Consider the following 17,853-nt stretch of genomic DNA (forward strand, 5'->3'; position numbering starts at 1 on the left):
TTGTTTATCTTTTTGAAGAATCAGCTCTTGGTTGCATGGATCATTTGTATTGTTTCTTTTTTGTTATTGTTCTTTGTTTTACTCTTTACATTTTTATTTCTATTCTGATATTTATTATTTTCTTCCTTCTACTTACACTGGGCTTTTCTTGTTAATCTTTTTCTAGTTCTTTTGGATGTAGGATTAGATTGTTTATTTGAGATTTTCCTTGCTTCTTGAGGTAGGCCTATAATGATATGAACTTCTCTCACAGAACTACTTAGCTATGTCCCATGGATTTTGGGTTGTTGACTTTTCATTTTCATTTGTTTCCAGGTAATTTTTACATTTTTTTGTTGATCTTATTTGTAACCCATTCATTGTCTAGTTACATGCTATTTAGCCTCCACATTTTTGAATGTTTTTGCTGTTTTTTTAAGTTTATTTTTATTGTTGACATTATTACAGATGTCCTCTATTTTCACTCCACTTCCCCTCCTCCACCCAGCCACTGTCCCATCCCAGGCCTTCAACACACTATCGTCTATGCCCTCAGGCTATGTATATATGCATATAAGTTATTTGCATAACTTATTTTCCCATCCCTCCCCCTCCTCCCTGAGATTTATCATCTGTTTTATGCATCCATGCCTTTGGGCCTATTTTGTTCATCATTTTATTTTATTCGTTAAATTCCACATATAAGTGAGATCATGTGATATTTGTCTTTCTCTGACTGGTTTATTTCACTTAGCACAATGATCTCTATGTCTATCCATGCAGTTCAAAGGGTAAGGTATCATTTTTTACAGCTGTATAATATTCCACTATGTAAATGTACCACAGCTTTTTTATCCACGTGTCTACTGATTTTTTTTTTGAAGTTGATTTCTAACTTCATTCCATTGTGATCCAAGAAGATGCTTGATATGATTTTAATCTTCCTGAATTTATTAGGATTTATTTTGTGTACTAACATGTGGTCTATCATTGAGGATGTTCTATGTGCACTTGAGAAGAATGTATATTCTACAGCTTCGGAATGAAATGTTCTGTAAATATCAATTAAATTCATGTGATTGAATGTGTCATTTAAGGTCACTATTTCCTTGTTGATGTTTTTGTCTGGAAGATCTAACCAGTTAAATTCTCTTACTATGACTGTTTTACTGTCAATCTCTCCATTAATGTCTACCAATAGTTCTTTTAATACATATATTTTTGGGTGCTCCTATATTACCTGCATATATGTTTAGTAGGATTAAATCTTCGTGTTGGTTTGATCTCTTTAGAATTTTGTAGTGTCCTTCTTTGTCTCCTTTGTGGCCTTTTTTTGGAAGTCTATTTTGTCATATATAAGTATTGCTACCACAGCTTTTTTTGTTTGTCTGTTTCCATTTGCATGGAACATTTATTTTCCACCCCTTCATTTTCAGCCTGTGCAAATATTTTGTTCTTTGTTGGTTTTCTTGTAGATAGCATATACATGTGTCATGATTTTTTATACATTTATCTATCCTATACCTTTTATTTGAATCACTTAATCCATTTACATTTAAGGTTATTATGATAGGTACTTATTTATTGCCAGTTTTATTCTTTATGTCTATGTTCCTCTCTCTATATATTTCTTCTTCTTCTTACAGCAGCTTCTTTAACATGTTTTGCAATGTTGCTTTGGTGGTAATAAATATGTTAACTGTTTTGTTTCACCTTCAATTCTAAATGATAGCCTTGCTAGAGAGAGTGGCCTTGGTTTTTTGAATACTTCATTCCATTCCCTTCTAGCTATAGTGTTTCTGGTGATAAATCAGCTGACATCTATGGGCGTTCCTTTGAAGGTAATTAATTGTGTCTCTTGCTGCCATTAATATTCTCTCTTTGCCTTTACCTTTGGCCATTTTAATTGTGATGTGTCTTAGTGTGGGTGCCCTTGGATTCGTGCTTGGGGCTGTCTGTGATTCCTGAATATGTGTGACTTTTTTCTTCACCAGATTAGGGACATTTCCTGTTATTATTTCTTCAAACAGGTTCTCTATCTCTTGATCACTTTCTTCTTCTTTTGGTTAACCTTATGATGCAGATGTTGTTACATTTCATGTTGTCCCAAAGTTCCCTTAAATGATCCTCATGCTTTTTACTTTTTCTTTTTCTTTTTCTTTTTGCCTCTGATTGAGTGATGTTTATGCCTTATCTTCTAATTTGATTATTGAATCTGCTGCTTCATCCAACCTACTGTTTGTTCCTTCCAATGTATTCCTTATTTCAGATCTATTATTCTTCATTTCTTACTGGTTACTGTTCTTAGTTTCTATGTCCTTTTTCACGCTGTTCAGTATCCTTATAATCATTGCTTTGAAGTCTGTTTCTGATAAATTGTTGCCTCTATTCCTTTAGCTGTTTCTCTGGAGAATTCTCCTGTTCTCTCATTTGGGGCCTTTTTCTTTGTTTCCCCATTTTGCCTCCATTCTTGCATTTGCTTCTGTAGTAGGTGTCTTATGGGACCCAGTAGTGCAGTCTCCTTGATATCCTGAGCTGAGTGCTCTAAAAATGTCCCATGTGTGCTTTATGTGAGCCCTTCTTTTGTAATGGTGTCTTGATTACTATTGTCCAGTTCATGAATGGGCTTGACTCTCAGGCTGGCGGACTGTGAGGCTCAACCCAACCCTGTCATGCAAACTATAGTTATATGTATATGCTATCTACAAAAGAACCAACTCAGAAGAAAAGATTTGTACAAGCTGCAAGAACTTCCAGTACTATGTTGAATAAAAATGGTGAAAGTGGACAATCTCCCCTTATCCGTCAGCCTAAAGAAAAAACTTTGAGCTTTTTACTGTTGAATATGATGTTATCTGTGGGTTTGACATAAATGGCCTTTATCATGTTGAGGCATGTTCACTCTATCCCCAGTTTGCTGATAATTTTTATTATAAATTAATGTTGACTTTTTCAAATGCTGTTTGTGCATCTATTGATATGACCATATGATTTAAAAAAAATGTTTTTGTATTGATTTCAGAGAGAGGAAGGGAGAGGAAGAGAGAGAAATAAAAACATCAATGATGAGTCATTGATTGGCTGCCTACTGCACTACCCCTACTGGAGATGGAGTCTGCAACCCGGGCATGTACTCTGACCAGGAATTGAACCAAGATCTCCTGAATCATAGGTTGATGCTCAACCTCTGAGCCACGCCAGTTCAGCTGACCATATGATTTTTAGCCTTCATTTTGTTTCAGTGGTATATTATATTAATTGTTTGGTGGATATTGAACCAGCCTTGGTCACAGTCTATGATCTTTTTAACATATTGCTGAATTCAGTTTGCTAAGATTTTGTTGAGGATTATTGCATCTATCATTGTGAGAGATACGGGCCTATAATTTTCTGCTTTATTGTAGTGTTTTTGTCTGGTTTTGATATCAGTGGAATGCTGGCATTATAAATTAATTTTGGGAGTTTTCCTTCCTCTTCAATTTTTTTGAGTAGTTTGAGAAAAACAGGTATTATTTTTTCTTTGAAAGTTTGGTAAAATTTCCTTGTGAAACCATCCAGCCAAGGTTTTTATTTATTGTTGTGGTTTTTTATTATTACTGATTTAATTTCATCAGTAGTTATTTGTTCAGATTTTCCTCTTCTTTCTGATTTGTCTTGGAAGATGTTGTATTTCTAGGATTTTTTTATTTCTTTTAGGTTGTTCACCTTAATTATTCATAGTATTTCTAAGTCTTTGTACTTTTGTAGTGTCCATAGCCAATTTTCTCTTTGTTTTCTAATTCTATTTATTTGGGCCCTCTCTCTTTCTTCCTTGATGAGTCTGGCTAAAAGTATATCAATTTTATTTTTTATTTTCAAATTACCAACTTTTTGTTTTATCGATCTATTCTATTGCTAATTTGGACTATTATGTTTATTTCTGCACTGATATCTATTTTTTCCTTATTTTTTCTCACTTTAGGTTTTGTTAGTTCTTCTTTTACTGGTTCCTTTAGGTGAAGGTTATTTTATTTATTTATTTATTTATTTATTTATTTATTTATTTATTTATTTATATTTATTTTTAATAAGGCATGTCTGTACTGTTATATTGCTATAAATTTTCCTTATAGAATTGCTTTGGCTGTGTCTCATAGATTTGGGGTCTTTGTGTTTTTATTTTATTTGTCTCTAGGTATCTTTTGACTTTTACCTTAATCTCATTGTTAACCCATTCACTGTTTAGTATCATATTCTTTAGTCTCCACACATCTGTGTGTTTTCCAGTTTTCAATTTATTCCTATAGTTAGTTTATTGTTTTATACCATTATGGTTTGAGAAGATGCTTGATATGATTTCAATCTTCTTAAATTTATTAAGTTGTTTTTTGGCCTAACATGTGGTCTCTCCTGGAAAATGTCTTATGTGCCATTGAAAAGAATGTATATTCTGCTGCTTTCAGGTAAAATGATCTATACATATCAATTAAGTGCATCTAATCTAATGTGTTATTTAGACCACTATTTTTGTATTGATTTTCTGTCTCGATGATCTATCCATTGATGTCAATGGGTTCTTAAATTCTCCTACTATTACTTTATTACTGTTAAATTCTCCCTGTATGTCTGTCAACATTTGCTTTAAATTTTTAGTGTTCCTACACTGGGTGTGTAGATTTTATAATTGTTACATACTCTTGTTTGATTCCTTTATCATTATAAAATGCCCTTTGTTGTTTCTTGTTACAGTTCTTGTTTAAAGTCTATTTTGTCATATATATTTATTACTACCCCAAGTGATTTTTTAAATTTCCATTCACATGAAATATCTTTTTCCATCTATTTGCTTTAATTCTGTTTCTGTCTTTTGATCTGATGTGAGTCTCTTGTAAGCAGCACATGCATGGGACATGTTTATTTATCCATTCATCAATTGTATGTCTTTTGATGGGAGAATTTAAGCCATTTACATTTAAATTACATATTAATAGATATGTGGTTAAGGTTTTTTATTTTCCTAGTTATTTTCTTTTTCTTTCTTATCTTAGTTATCTCCTTTTGTATGTTGATGAGATCCTATGGTATCAAATTTGAATGTGTTTCTCTTTTTAATTTTTATATCCTGTAATTTTTTTGTTTGTTATTACCATCTGTTTCATGTACCCCAATATATGTCTAAAGTAGTCTATTTTAAGTTTATTGTGACTTAAGTTTAACCAAATTCTAAAATCACTACTGTTTTCACTCACCTCTTCCATGTGTGTACTTTTGTCATTATGTTTTTATTTTTGTGTGTGTTAGTTTGTGTGCATCCCTTACTTTGTTGTTAAAATTACACACAATCTTCCTATTTTTGCCTTTTAACATTTGTAATAGCTTTAGAATTGGTTGATCCATTATTTTTACTAAGTGTTTGCCTTTGTCATATATATTTTTTCTATATTTTCTTACGTTTTTGATCTTTTCTACTTAAAGAAGTCACTTTAACATTTCTCTTAATATTGGTTTACTGGTGATGAACTTTTTTAGCTTTCTCTTGTCTTTATTTATTTTTTGATTCTAAATAATAGCCTTGCTGGGTAGACTAGTCTTAGTTGTAGGTCTTGCTTTTTTATCACTTTGAATATTTCATATCACTCCTTTCTGCTTGCAAAGATTCTATTGAAAATTTGACTGACAGTGTTATGTGAACAGCCCTGTACATAACTAACTACTTTTCCCTTGCTACTTTTAAGATTTTTTCTTTATCTTTATTCTTTGGCCTTTTAATTATGATATGCCTTGGCCGTCTTTGGGTTCATCTTACTTGGAATTCTCTGACTTTTCTGGACTATTTGATTTGTTCCCTTCAAGTTTGGGAAGCTTTCAGCCATTATTTTTTTAAGTTAATTCTCAATGTCTTGATCTCTCTCTTCCCCCCCCCCCATGATATGAATGTTGTTATACTTAATGTTGTCTTAGACGTCCCTTAAACTTTATTATCTATTTAATATTATTTTTTTCTTTTTTAAATAGGTGTTTTCTGTAACTGTGTCTCCCAGATTGCTTGTGCAGTCCTCTGCTCCATCTAATCTGCCTTTGAGTCCCTCTAATGTAGTATTCATTTTAGTTACTGTATCCTTCATTTCCCATTAGTTCATTTTTAGGGTACCTATTTTTTTTGTGTAAGCTCTCACTGAGTTTATCTATTCTTCCCTTAAGTTTATTGAGAATCCTTGTAACCAGTGTTTTGAACTCTGTATCTGGTAGATTACTTGTCTCATTTTATTTGGTTGTGTTTTTTCCTTGGAGTTTTGTCCTGCTCTTTTCCTTGGGACATGTTTCTTTATCTCCTCATTTTGGTTGACTCCTTGTATTTGTTTCTGTGTATTAAGTAGAACTGCTGTCTTCCAGCCCTGGCAGAATTGCATTATGTATTCAGTTGTCTTATAAGGCCCAGAGATATAGTGTACCTATCTACGTGAACCAAGTGTTCCAGGGGTTCCTTTGTGTGGGTTGAGCATATGCTCCTATAGTGGTTAAGCCATGATTGTTGTTGGCAAATCAGTGCATAGGATTGACCCTCAGCATGACTGGCTGTGAGGACTAGCTGTGAATTCAACAGACAAGTTGTTGTGCAAGAGTTGACCCCACAAAGTGGGTGTTATCTGCTAAATCCCCTCTTCTGGTGTGTCATTTTGGGAGCTTGTTGTGTGGTGCTCTGGTGTAGTCTGAAACTGGTTACTGAGTATGTTGGTTCTGGAGGATCTTGGTGCAGACCATGATTAACCACCATTTGTGCCCAGCTTTGTGTTACCTTGTGGGAGCTACAAAGAAATATGTGGTTGGTTGTCACTTGACTGAGCTTGGAGACACTTGAGAGAATCTGTGCTACTAAGCTAGGCTGGCTGCCTCCAGTAGTTGGTTTGCAATCCTTTTCTGGGCACCACAATGTGAGTTAAGTTATGCTCCCTCTTGTGCTGGGTTTGTGTCAGCTTAGTTGAATTTGCATTCCAGGCCAGCATGGCTGCAGTTTATGCCACGTTGAGACCACCTGATAAGAGTTACAATTCAAGTTGAGACTGATAGCTGTTAGGGCTGGCTTGGGGCTGTTTAAGAGGGGTTCACGGCATGCCAAGGTCAGCTACTGCTTGTTTGAGGTTTGTGGACCTTTGAGAGATTTTTAGTAAAGTAGGCAGTGCAAAATGAGACAAGCCAGTTGTGTGGGAAAACTGTTGAAAGCAGCTCAATCTAGGCACATAAGTTGGGTGGAGCAGAGTCTCAGGGAATCACAGTGGCAGTGTGAAAGGCGTTAGACAGGTTAATGGAAAGCTCAGATTTGGCACCTGCCTTCACCTGCCACCTGAGTGGAAGGCGGGATCAAACACAAAATAGCACTTGCACTTCTACCCCAAATAGAACTGCCCTGACCCCTACGCCTTCAGCTCTCACCCTGAAGCCAGTCAATTCATGTTCCCCGATATGTTCCTGGTACTTTGAGTTGTCTCCCCCATACTGAAGGCCAGAGCAAGTGAGTCTGTGAGTGAGCTAGTCCATGCACAGAGCCTGAAGAAGAACACCAGGGACTACAGCCACCCTTCCTCTCTCTCGTATACAAGCCCCCACTTGGGTTCACACCCAAATGTTATGGGGATTCTTCTTTTTGACACTGGTGTTCCAGGCAGGGAAGCTGAGTGTGGGGCTGTGATTTTTTGCTCGTCAGGGAGTTACCTCCACAGTTGAGATATCCCTCCTGATTCTTAATTTCTACCCATAGGTGTGGGACCTGCTCATTTTACATCACTACCCCTTCTACAAATCTCCACATTGCTTCTTCTTTATAGCTTTAGTTATAAAACTTCTGTTCAGCTGGTCTTCAAGTGCTTTTCAGTTATGATTGCTCTATAATTTAGCTGTAATTTCGATGTGATTTTGGGAAAGAGTGAGTATTGCGTTTATTTACTCTGCTATTTTGATGGCAAGTAAAAAAAAAGTTAATTTATAATACATCTTAGTAAGATGTACCTACCAGGTCACAGATTAATTAAAATATCAGAGTTTGATGTTAGAGTCACTCCACTTCAGACTGTAAGTATTTGACATGCTGCATGTCCAAATTCATATTTTTAAAATATAGACATTGTGCATCATTAGTTTATCATATAGTCCTCAGAGTAATTAACACAAATTAATCTTTAATAAAGATACATTTGTTACAAAAAAAGAAAGAAAAATATAGTGGACTGAAATGTTTAGTCTGCTTTTATATGTTGACATAATATATACCCTGCTTTTCAATGGGTTTGAGTACATACATACATGTGACTGCAAGTATGTTTGTGTATGTGTGTTTTTAGATGGCTAGCCTTGAATTCAGCCAGGCTCTTCACCAGTATTCTAGTCATTCTCATGGTAACCGCATTGGTAATTTGCATTTGCCACTGCCAGTAAGTGGAGCAAGACCATATGACATGATTCGGCCAGTGAAATGTAAATTGACTCAATATTTGTTACTTCTTTTGCCATTAGTATAGTTATTTCATTTTTTTCTCACTTTCATGGCAGTCAGCTCAAGATGGTGGAGGCCTTGTGTGAGGCAATTGTGGATTAGACACCTTATGTGTAGACATAGACATGAATGAGTGGGGAGTAATATCTTTTGCTTTAATTTACTGAGATTTAGAGACTAATGGTTATTGGAGCATGACTTTATCTGTCCTGACTTACACATACGGCAAGGTGGGCAGAGGATGCACTCTAAAGGCTGACTACCTGAGTCATAATCCTGAGTCTGCCACCAAGCACTGCGTGATGTTAATCTATATATGTATTAAGACTTTCTCATCTGAAAAGTGAAGATGAGCATAACACCTGCCTCGTAGGGTTTTTGGGTTATTGTGAACATTGTGTTAGTACAGGTAATTCATGTAAAGCAATTCCTAGTTTCTAAGATGTATTCAAACATCTGTTCATTATATTATTATTGTTGTTGTTGTGATTATTGTAGATTTAAATGAAATCAATTTTTCTTCAGTGAAAAATCAATTTCTTTTAGGATTTTGAAAAATATTTTTTTTATTTCCCCGAAGGTGTTTTCTTGGCACTTTTTGTACAGTATATCAAGAATGTGTATATATTAAATTTTACTTAGCTTTTGCTGCCTTCTTGTGAGCAGGGAAATTGTGTTTTTCTTGTAGAGTTTGACAAAACTTATGTTTATTCAGTGTGAAGCCAAATAGTTTTGTCAGATATCATAGTCCATGACCTCTCTATCCCACTGCATGACCAGTACAGACTAAAGCTGTGAGATCCACAATTCTGATAAGAATTACACTTTAAACTAAATTAATTATTAAATTCAATTGAACAGCAGTAAGTAGAAAAATTATATATTGGTAGAAAAAATTAAGCTTGAGATGAATGGACATTAGTAAATACTGGGGTTTCCCGCTCAAGTACCTTTCCTCTGTAGTCATTGAATTTTACTTTGATCATCCGAGTTGGCTTCTGTTCCAGAAGAAAATAACCACCTAGTCACCCTGTGGCCTTTGCAGGAATCTTCATCATTGAGAATTGTTGGGCAATGTCTGATGCTGGCCTGTCTCCCTCTAGGTTGTGTCTTGACTATCTTTCTGGCCCTCGGGATGTATTGGCTTCTTTGAGGACTTTTTTATTTTTTTTATATCTCAGTAATCTGACAGCTAAGCAAACAACAATAATTTATTTTAGTTGTAAATCTTGATTAACTGACATATTCTTTTACTAAGTTGAACAGTTGTTTGGAAATATAAAAACTCAATGAATGGGTTGGATTCTTAGACTTAGTTCTTTTTCTCTTCTCTCACCTCTTTCACCACAAATCCTCCTTTCCTCGCTGACTTAATATAAACCATTGTTCTCTGCTATTTTTGACCCTATAAGAAAACAAAACAAAACATATCCTACTGACCAAGATAGGAATGGTGGCTGACCATTAGGAGTAATACATTTCCACTAGAATGTCAGCAGTTAAGGTGTTTTACTCTGAATAGAGTTGACAAGTGTTTACATTTATCACTCACTGATGTGTGTGAGATATTTGGGTGTGTGTGTGAATAAATGTTCTCCAAATTGAATTACTTTGGTTGCTATGAGTCATACAGAAAGGTGTGAGAAACATCTTCCCTCCTGCAAGGGGCATACAGAGGGAGCATGTTGAAATAAGCTAAGAAATGGAAGCCAAGAGGCCCAGGTACTGGACCTCACCTTGTCAGTTCTGTGTGACACTGAGAGTACAAACACCTACTTATCTGTTTTGGGCCACCTCAAAAGTAAAATGACAGCCTAACTCATACACATTGTGAATTCAAATTTTGGAAAAATTTTGTGTCCTTAAAATAAAAAGTCTTAATTGTAAAAAGTCCTCATGGGCAAAGGTACCCATCATGTTGTTAATTAAAAAATGCAAAGGTCCTGGAAGGAGAGGAGGCAATAGACGCATGAGGCTTGGTTTAGTCATTAAAATTGTGGAAATAACTATAATGACTGCTATTTATTGGAAAAATCCTATGAATCTTGAATTGTGCTAAATGCTTAAATCCACTATTGCTTTTAAATTTCCTACAAATATTACAAATTTAAAATTATGTACTATCCACAGTTTACTCTGAGAAGACATAACTTCAAAGAGGCACCAGGAACAACTCTTCATTCATAGAAAGTTTCAGAGCCAGGATTGGACATCAGGTTTGCCTGATTATAAAATCAGCATCCTTAATCAATCACAGTGCTTTACAGTCTCCCAGCCATTGTAATCACAAGCTGTTCTGACAAACAAAACAAAAAAATTTGTTTGCAAAATTTCTGGGAAATTAAGCGAAAAGCATAGCAGGAAAAAAAAAAGTATGTTATGTAGAATATAGAATAGAGGATATATAAAATATTTTCCTACCAAGTTTTTCATATACATGTATACTATAAAACATCAACATCGTGTCATCCTTAAAATGCAAGTTAAAACAACAATAACAAATATCATATGATTTCACTTATATGTGGAATCTAAAGAACAATATAAATAAGCAAACAAAAAATAAACAGATTCATAGATACAGAGAGCATAGTGATGGTTGCCAGCTGGGGAGGAGGTTTGGAAGACTCAGTAAACAAAGTGAAGGGCTTCAGAAGTATAGATTTGTTGTTACAAAGTAGTCATGGGGATATAAGTACAGCATAGGAAATGCAATCAATAATAACTATGTATGGTTCCAGGTGGGTACTGGAAATATCAGGGGGAACACTTTGTAAAGCATACCATCGTCTAACCACTATGCTGTACACCTAAAAATAATGCAAAATAATATTGAATGTGAACTGTAGGAAATAATACCACCACCATCACCACCACCACCACCAACAGTGAAATGATATTACATATTTATTTAGAATGGTTGGAATTCAGAACACGGGCAAGAGCAAATATTGGCAAGAATGTGGAATGGCAAGGACTCTCATTCATTGCTTGGGGAATGTGAAATGGTACAGCCACTTTGGAAAAAGCTTGGTGGTGTCTTACAAAACAAAGCAATCCCAGTCCTTGGTATTTACCCACTGGACTTGAACATTTATATACACACAAAAACCTGTAAATGGATGTTTATAGCAGCTTTATTAATATTCGCCATAACTCGGAGGAGACCAAAATGTCCTTCTGTAGTTGAATGGATAAATAAACTGTGGTTCATCCAAACAATGGGATATTACTCAGTGCTAAGAAGAAATAAGCTAATAAGTCATGAAATGACATGAAAAGACCTTTAAAAATATTTCTAAGTGAAAAAAGTTAACTTGAAAAGGCTACATGCGCCCGGCCTGGTGTGGCTCAGAGGTTGAGTGTCAACCTAGGATCCAGGAGACCGAGGTTCAATTCCCGGTCAGGGCACATGCCCGGGTTGAGGGCTCGATCTCCAATGACTCTCTCATCATTGATGTTTCTATCTCTCTCCCTCTCCTTTCCTCTCTCTGAAATCAATAAAGATATATTAAAAAAAAAAAAAAAAAGGCTACATGCTATATGAATTCCAACTGTATGAGATTCTGTAAAAGGTAAACCAATGGAGACAGTAAAAGGGTGAGTGGTCGCTGGGGATTGGAGTGGGATGGGGAGCGATGACTGGGCAGAGAACAGAGCATATATTTGGAGCAGAGAAAATAAGTACTCGATATGATAAAGTGATGGATACATATCATTAGATATGCATACATACAGAAAACAAGCCTCCCAGAATGAAGGGGGGAGAATGGTTGGAAAAGGTGAAGGGATTGAGAAGCAGATTGGTAGTTACAAAATAGTCATGAGGCTGTAAAGTGCAGCATAGGAAATATAGGCAATCATATTGTAACGACTATTAGTGGTGCTATGTATGCTTACATGCCATTATGCATTATACATTAGCAGTGGGCCATGATGTGAACTGTGGGCCTTGGATGACGATGATGTGTCAATGCCGGTTCATCGCTGTAACAGATGTGCCACCGTGATGAGTGATGTTGATAATGGGGAAGGCTATGCATGTGTGAGAACAAAAAATACATGAGAAATCTCTTTGATTTTCTTTCAATTTTGTTCTGAACTTAAAACTGATCTGAAAAAAAAATTGTATTAAATTAAAACAAAACAACAAAATGAAGCTATAAAATATACACACACAAAAGAGGTTGAAAGGAGTTATATAACAAAATGTTAATAGTGATAATCTTCATGCTGTGGGATTCTGTTTTTTAAATTTGTATTTACATACTTGTGTGCATTTTTACATTAAGCAACTTATTTAAAGAGAAACAAATATATTTTATATTTAAATTAGTATTTAAAACCAAAATAAGAGTGATCAGGCAAAGTACTCTCTTATGGCGCCACCTCTCACGGTCTATAGTAGTTGTGTGAATATTTTATGCACTGAGTAGAAGACCCTTTTGACATTTCCCAAGGAATGGTAACGACAGTTGATGTTTAATGAATGCTTTACATGTGCCAGGGGTCCTGCTAAGTGCTGTACATTGGTTCTCTCTTTAATTCATACAACCACCTTATACCAAGGGTTCTTTCCATGCTAGCATATTACAAATTAAGCTACTGAGATCCATAAAAGTTAGTTACCTTCTCAGGTCCCCTCAGGTAGTAAATAGTTGATCCCGAACTCCACTCAAAATGTGTCTAACTCCAGAGTTGGCACACTTTACCATTGAATACCACTATACAGAACCCTATTACATAAAGTCATAAGACCTGGAAGGCCAGATCTTAGAAGTGATAATGTTAATCACCCTCCCTACATTAGAGATAAGAAAATAGATTGAGAGTTTGGATTCATAGTCATAAATAACATCTAAAATTTTAGAATTTACTCAATATATTACTTTTTCAAATTCTCATTTATACTAATTTATTTGGTAGGGGGAAAAAAGACACACAACTCATGTCCAGTTCACCCATAGGCTATATTCTTAGTTTGGACACATTTAAGACAAAACACATGTCTTTTCATTACAAAAATAATTTTAGTAAAAAAATGATCAACACATTTATTTATTGATGGATTGATTTTTAGAATGCCCTCAGGTATGCAATCCACAGTCAATTTTTAAACTTTTTCATCACCTCAAAAAGGAATCTGATACACTTTAGCTATCAACACCCTTACCTCATCCCAGCCTAGCCCTAAATACCCATTAATGTACTTTATCTATAGAGTTGTCTATTCCAGGCATTTCATACAAATGGAATTGTATATCATGTGGTTTTTCATGACTGGTTTCTCTCAGCATAATGTTTTCAAGGTTCATCAATGTATATCAGTACCTCATTCCTTTTTATGATCGAATAATATTCCTTAATGTGAATACACCACATTTTTAAAAATTCATTAGCTAACTATGCTAAACCATAGTTAGCAGACATTTGGGTTGTTTCCAACTTTGGGGTATTATTCATAATGCTGCTATAATAATTTCTGTAGAAGTTTCCATGTAGGCATATTTCATTTCTTTTGGGAAAAGAGTTCTCCAGAAGTAAAATTTTTGAGTCGTATGGTAACTCTATGTTTTATTATTTGAGAACTGCCAACTACTTGCAAAAGTAGGTGCATTATTTCAGTTTCCCCAGCACCAAGCAAGGGTTTTGACTTGGTGCTCAACCCTCTAATTCATACAGCCACCTTATGCCAAGGGTTTTTTCCATCCTTGCATACTACAAATTAATAACTCACCAACTCTTGTTACTATCTGCCTTTTTAATTCTGGTCCTCCTAGTGAGTGTTGTTTTATTGCGGTTTTTATTTGCTCTTCCTTGATGACGAATAATACTGAACATCTTTTCATATGCTTTCTGGCCATTTGTGAGTTATTTTTGGAGAAATATCTATTTAGGTCTTTTGCCTATTTTTCAAAAACTGTACTGTCTTTTTTAATGTGAGGCTGTATGAGCTCTTCACGTATTCAGATAAAAGTCTCTTATTGGCTGTATGATTTGTAATTATTTTTCCTTTCCGCAATTTTCTTTTCACTTTCTTGACAGTGTTCTTTGAAACACAAAAGTTTTTAATTTCAATGAAGTTCCATTTATTTATTTTTCCTCCTGTTGCTCTTGCTTTGGGAGTTATATGTAAGAACCCATTGCTCAATCCAAGGTCATGATGAGTAACTTCTATGTTTTCTTTTAGGAGTTTTCTAACTTTAGCTCTTACATTTTGGCCTTTGATCCATCTAACTTATTTTTTAATATGCTGTGAAGTAATGGTCCAATTTTATTATTTTGCATGTGGTTATCCAGTTGTCTCAGTATCATATTGTTGTAATAACTATTCTATTCCCATTGAAAGATCTTGGACCACTAGTCAAAATAGGTTGATCATAGATATAAGAATTAGAATTGGGTTCTCAATTCTATTCAGTTTCTCTGTATGTCTATTATTATGGCAGTCTCATACTTTTCTGATTACTGTGGTGTTATAATAAGTTTTAAAATTAGATGTGTGAGTCATAAAAACGTGATTCTTTTCTTTTCAATATAGTTTTGGCTATTCTATGTCCCTTTTAATTCTATATTAATTTAATTTAATTAATTAATTTTTTAAAAATAAACCTTTATTGATTGCAGAGAGAGGAAAGGAGAGGGAGAGAGAGAGATAGAAACATCAATGATGAGAGAGTAATTGATCAGCTGCCTCCTGCACGCTCCTGACTGGGGATCAGACCCACAACCCGGGCATGTGCCCTGACCAGGAATCAAACCCCGATCGCCTGGATCTTAGGTCAATGCTCAACTGCTGAACCACACCCAGCCAGGCTCTATATTAATCTTATTTTATTTATTTATTTATTTATTTATTTATTTATTTATTTATTTATTTATTTAAATATATCTTTATTGATTTCAGAGAGAGGAAAGGAGAGGGAGAGAGAGAGACGGAAACATCCATGATGAGAAAGTCACTGATCAGCTGCCTCCTGCACGTCTCCAACTGGGGATTGCGCCCAAAACCCGGGCATGTGCCCTGACTGGGAATCGAACCCCGATTGCCTGGATCCTAGGCCGACGCTCAACCGCTGAGCCATGCCCAGCCAAGCTATATTAATTTTAGAATCAGCTTTCCAATTTCTACAAAGAAGGCAGTTGAAAAACATTACCATCTTAAACAGCTTAAAGTCTTCTGATCCATGAACATGGCATATTTGTTTCTTTTATTCAGATATTTAAAAATATCTTCAAAGTTTTATAATTTTTATAAGGTATTAGTTGTGCATTTTTCTTGTAAAATTCATTTTTAATTGTTTTATTATCTTTAATAGTATTGTAAATAAAATATTTTTAAAATTTTTCTTTCAGATTGCTCATACAGTTGATATTTGTGTATTGATTCTGCCTCCTGTAACCTTACTAAACTCATTTGTTAGTTCTCACAGTATTTTACTGACTGCCTTAGGATTTCCTGCACATAAGATTCTATCATCTGCAGATAGAGATAATATTACTTCTTTTAGCCAATCTGGGTGTCTTTTTATCCTTTTGTTGTCTAATTTACTTGACTAAAAAAGCAGTATATAAATGGTGAAAGCAAACATTCTTGTCTTGTTTCTAAATTCATGGGCGAAAGCCAGTCTTGCAAAATTAAGTATAGTTTTTACTGTGAATTTCTTTTCTATATACCCTTTACTATGTTATGGCAATTTCCTTTTAGTTTTTGAGATGTTTTAAATTGATAAAAAGGTATTAGATTTTGTCAAATGGCTTTTCTGTATCTACTGAAATAATCATGTCTTCTGTTTTCTATTCTATTCACATGGTTTATTATAATAATTGATTTTAGATGTTCAAGCAATCTTGCATTTCTACTTAGTTGTGGGGTATAATTCTTTTTATATGCTAGTAGATTTGGCTTGCCAATATTTTGTTGAGAATTTTGCATCCAAACTTATAAGCAATAGCGGTCTATTGTTTTCTTGTAATAACTTTATCTGGTTTTAGGGTCAAGATACTACTAGACTAATAGAATGATAAAAAGTGTTTGCTGCTCTTCTATTTTTTGAAAAGATTGTGAGAAATTGGTATTAAGTCTTCTTTATATGTTTATTACTTATCAACCACTTTTTAAATTGTTCTATTCAGATTTTCTAATTTTATCTAACTCAGTTTCAGTAGCTTATGTATTTCTAGGACTTTGTCATTTCATTTAAATTATCTGAATTGTAGGCATACACTTGTATAGAGTGTTCCATTAGAATTCTTTATATTTCTCTAAGATCATTACTAAGGCACCAACTTTCATTTCTGTTTCTACTTACTTGAGTTTTCTCTACTTTTTTCTAAGTCAATATAGCTAAAAATTTTTTAGCTGTTTTTATCTTTTTAAAGAACCAGTTTTTGTTTGTTATTTCTTTGTTTGTCTATTCTCCATTTCATTATTATTATTTTTTTAAATATATCTTTATTGATTTCAGAGAGAGGAAAGGAGAGGGAGGGAGAGAGATGGAAATATAAATGATGAGAGAGTCATTGATCAAGCGCACAACCCGGGCATGTGCCCTGACCGGGAATCAAACTCCGATGTCCTGGATCCTAGGTGGACGCTGAACCGCTGAGCCATGCCCGGCTGGGCTCCGTTTCATTATTTTTTGTTCTAATTTTTATTGTTTCTCCTCCTTGTTTTAGGTAAGTCTTTTCTTCTATTTTCCAGTGTTTAAAGCTGGAATGTTAGGTTATCAATTTGAAATATTTTTTCTTTATACCACAGAGAGTTGCAGCTATAAATTGTTCTCTATGCAATGATTTATATTCATCTTACAGGTTTTAAGATGTTTTATCTTCAATTTCATTCATCTCAAAGTATTTTCTTTTTCTTAAAATTTATCTTTATTGTTGAAAGTATTACAAATACCTTCCTTTTATTCCCCATTGATCCCCCCCCACATATGCCCCAAATCTGCCCCCACTCCAGGCCTTTACCACACTATTGTCTGTGTCCATGGGTTATGCACATATGCATATAAGTTCTTTGATTAATCTCTCCCCACCCACCACCCCCACCCCTGCCTTTCCACTGAGATCCCTCAGTCTGTTCCATGCTTCTGTGTCTCTGGATATATTTTGTTCCTCAGTCTATTTTGTTTATTATATTCCACATGTGAGTGAGATCATGTAAAATTGAATCAGGTAGAATCAGAAAACCTACATAGGCCAATAACAACCAATGAAATCGAAGCAGCGATAAAAAAACACCCAGCAAACAAAAGCCCTGGTCCAGATGGCTTTCCAGGAGCTTTCTAATTCTTTAACTTGTAGAGTTAGATAGTTCACTAAAAATGGTTCTTGCTTTTTGAGGTAGGCCTATAGTGCTATGAACTTCCCTCTCAGGACTGCTTTTGCTGTGTCCATAGATC

This window comes from Miniopterus natalensis, chromosome 8 (assembly GCF_054644295.1).
Source record: "Miniopterus natalensis isolate mMinNat1 chromosome 8, mMinNat1.hap1, whole genome shotgun sequence".
NCBI lineage: Eukaryota > Metazoa > Chordata > Mammalia > Chiroptera > Miniopteridae > Miniopterus > Miniopterus natalensis.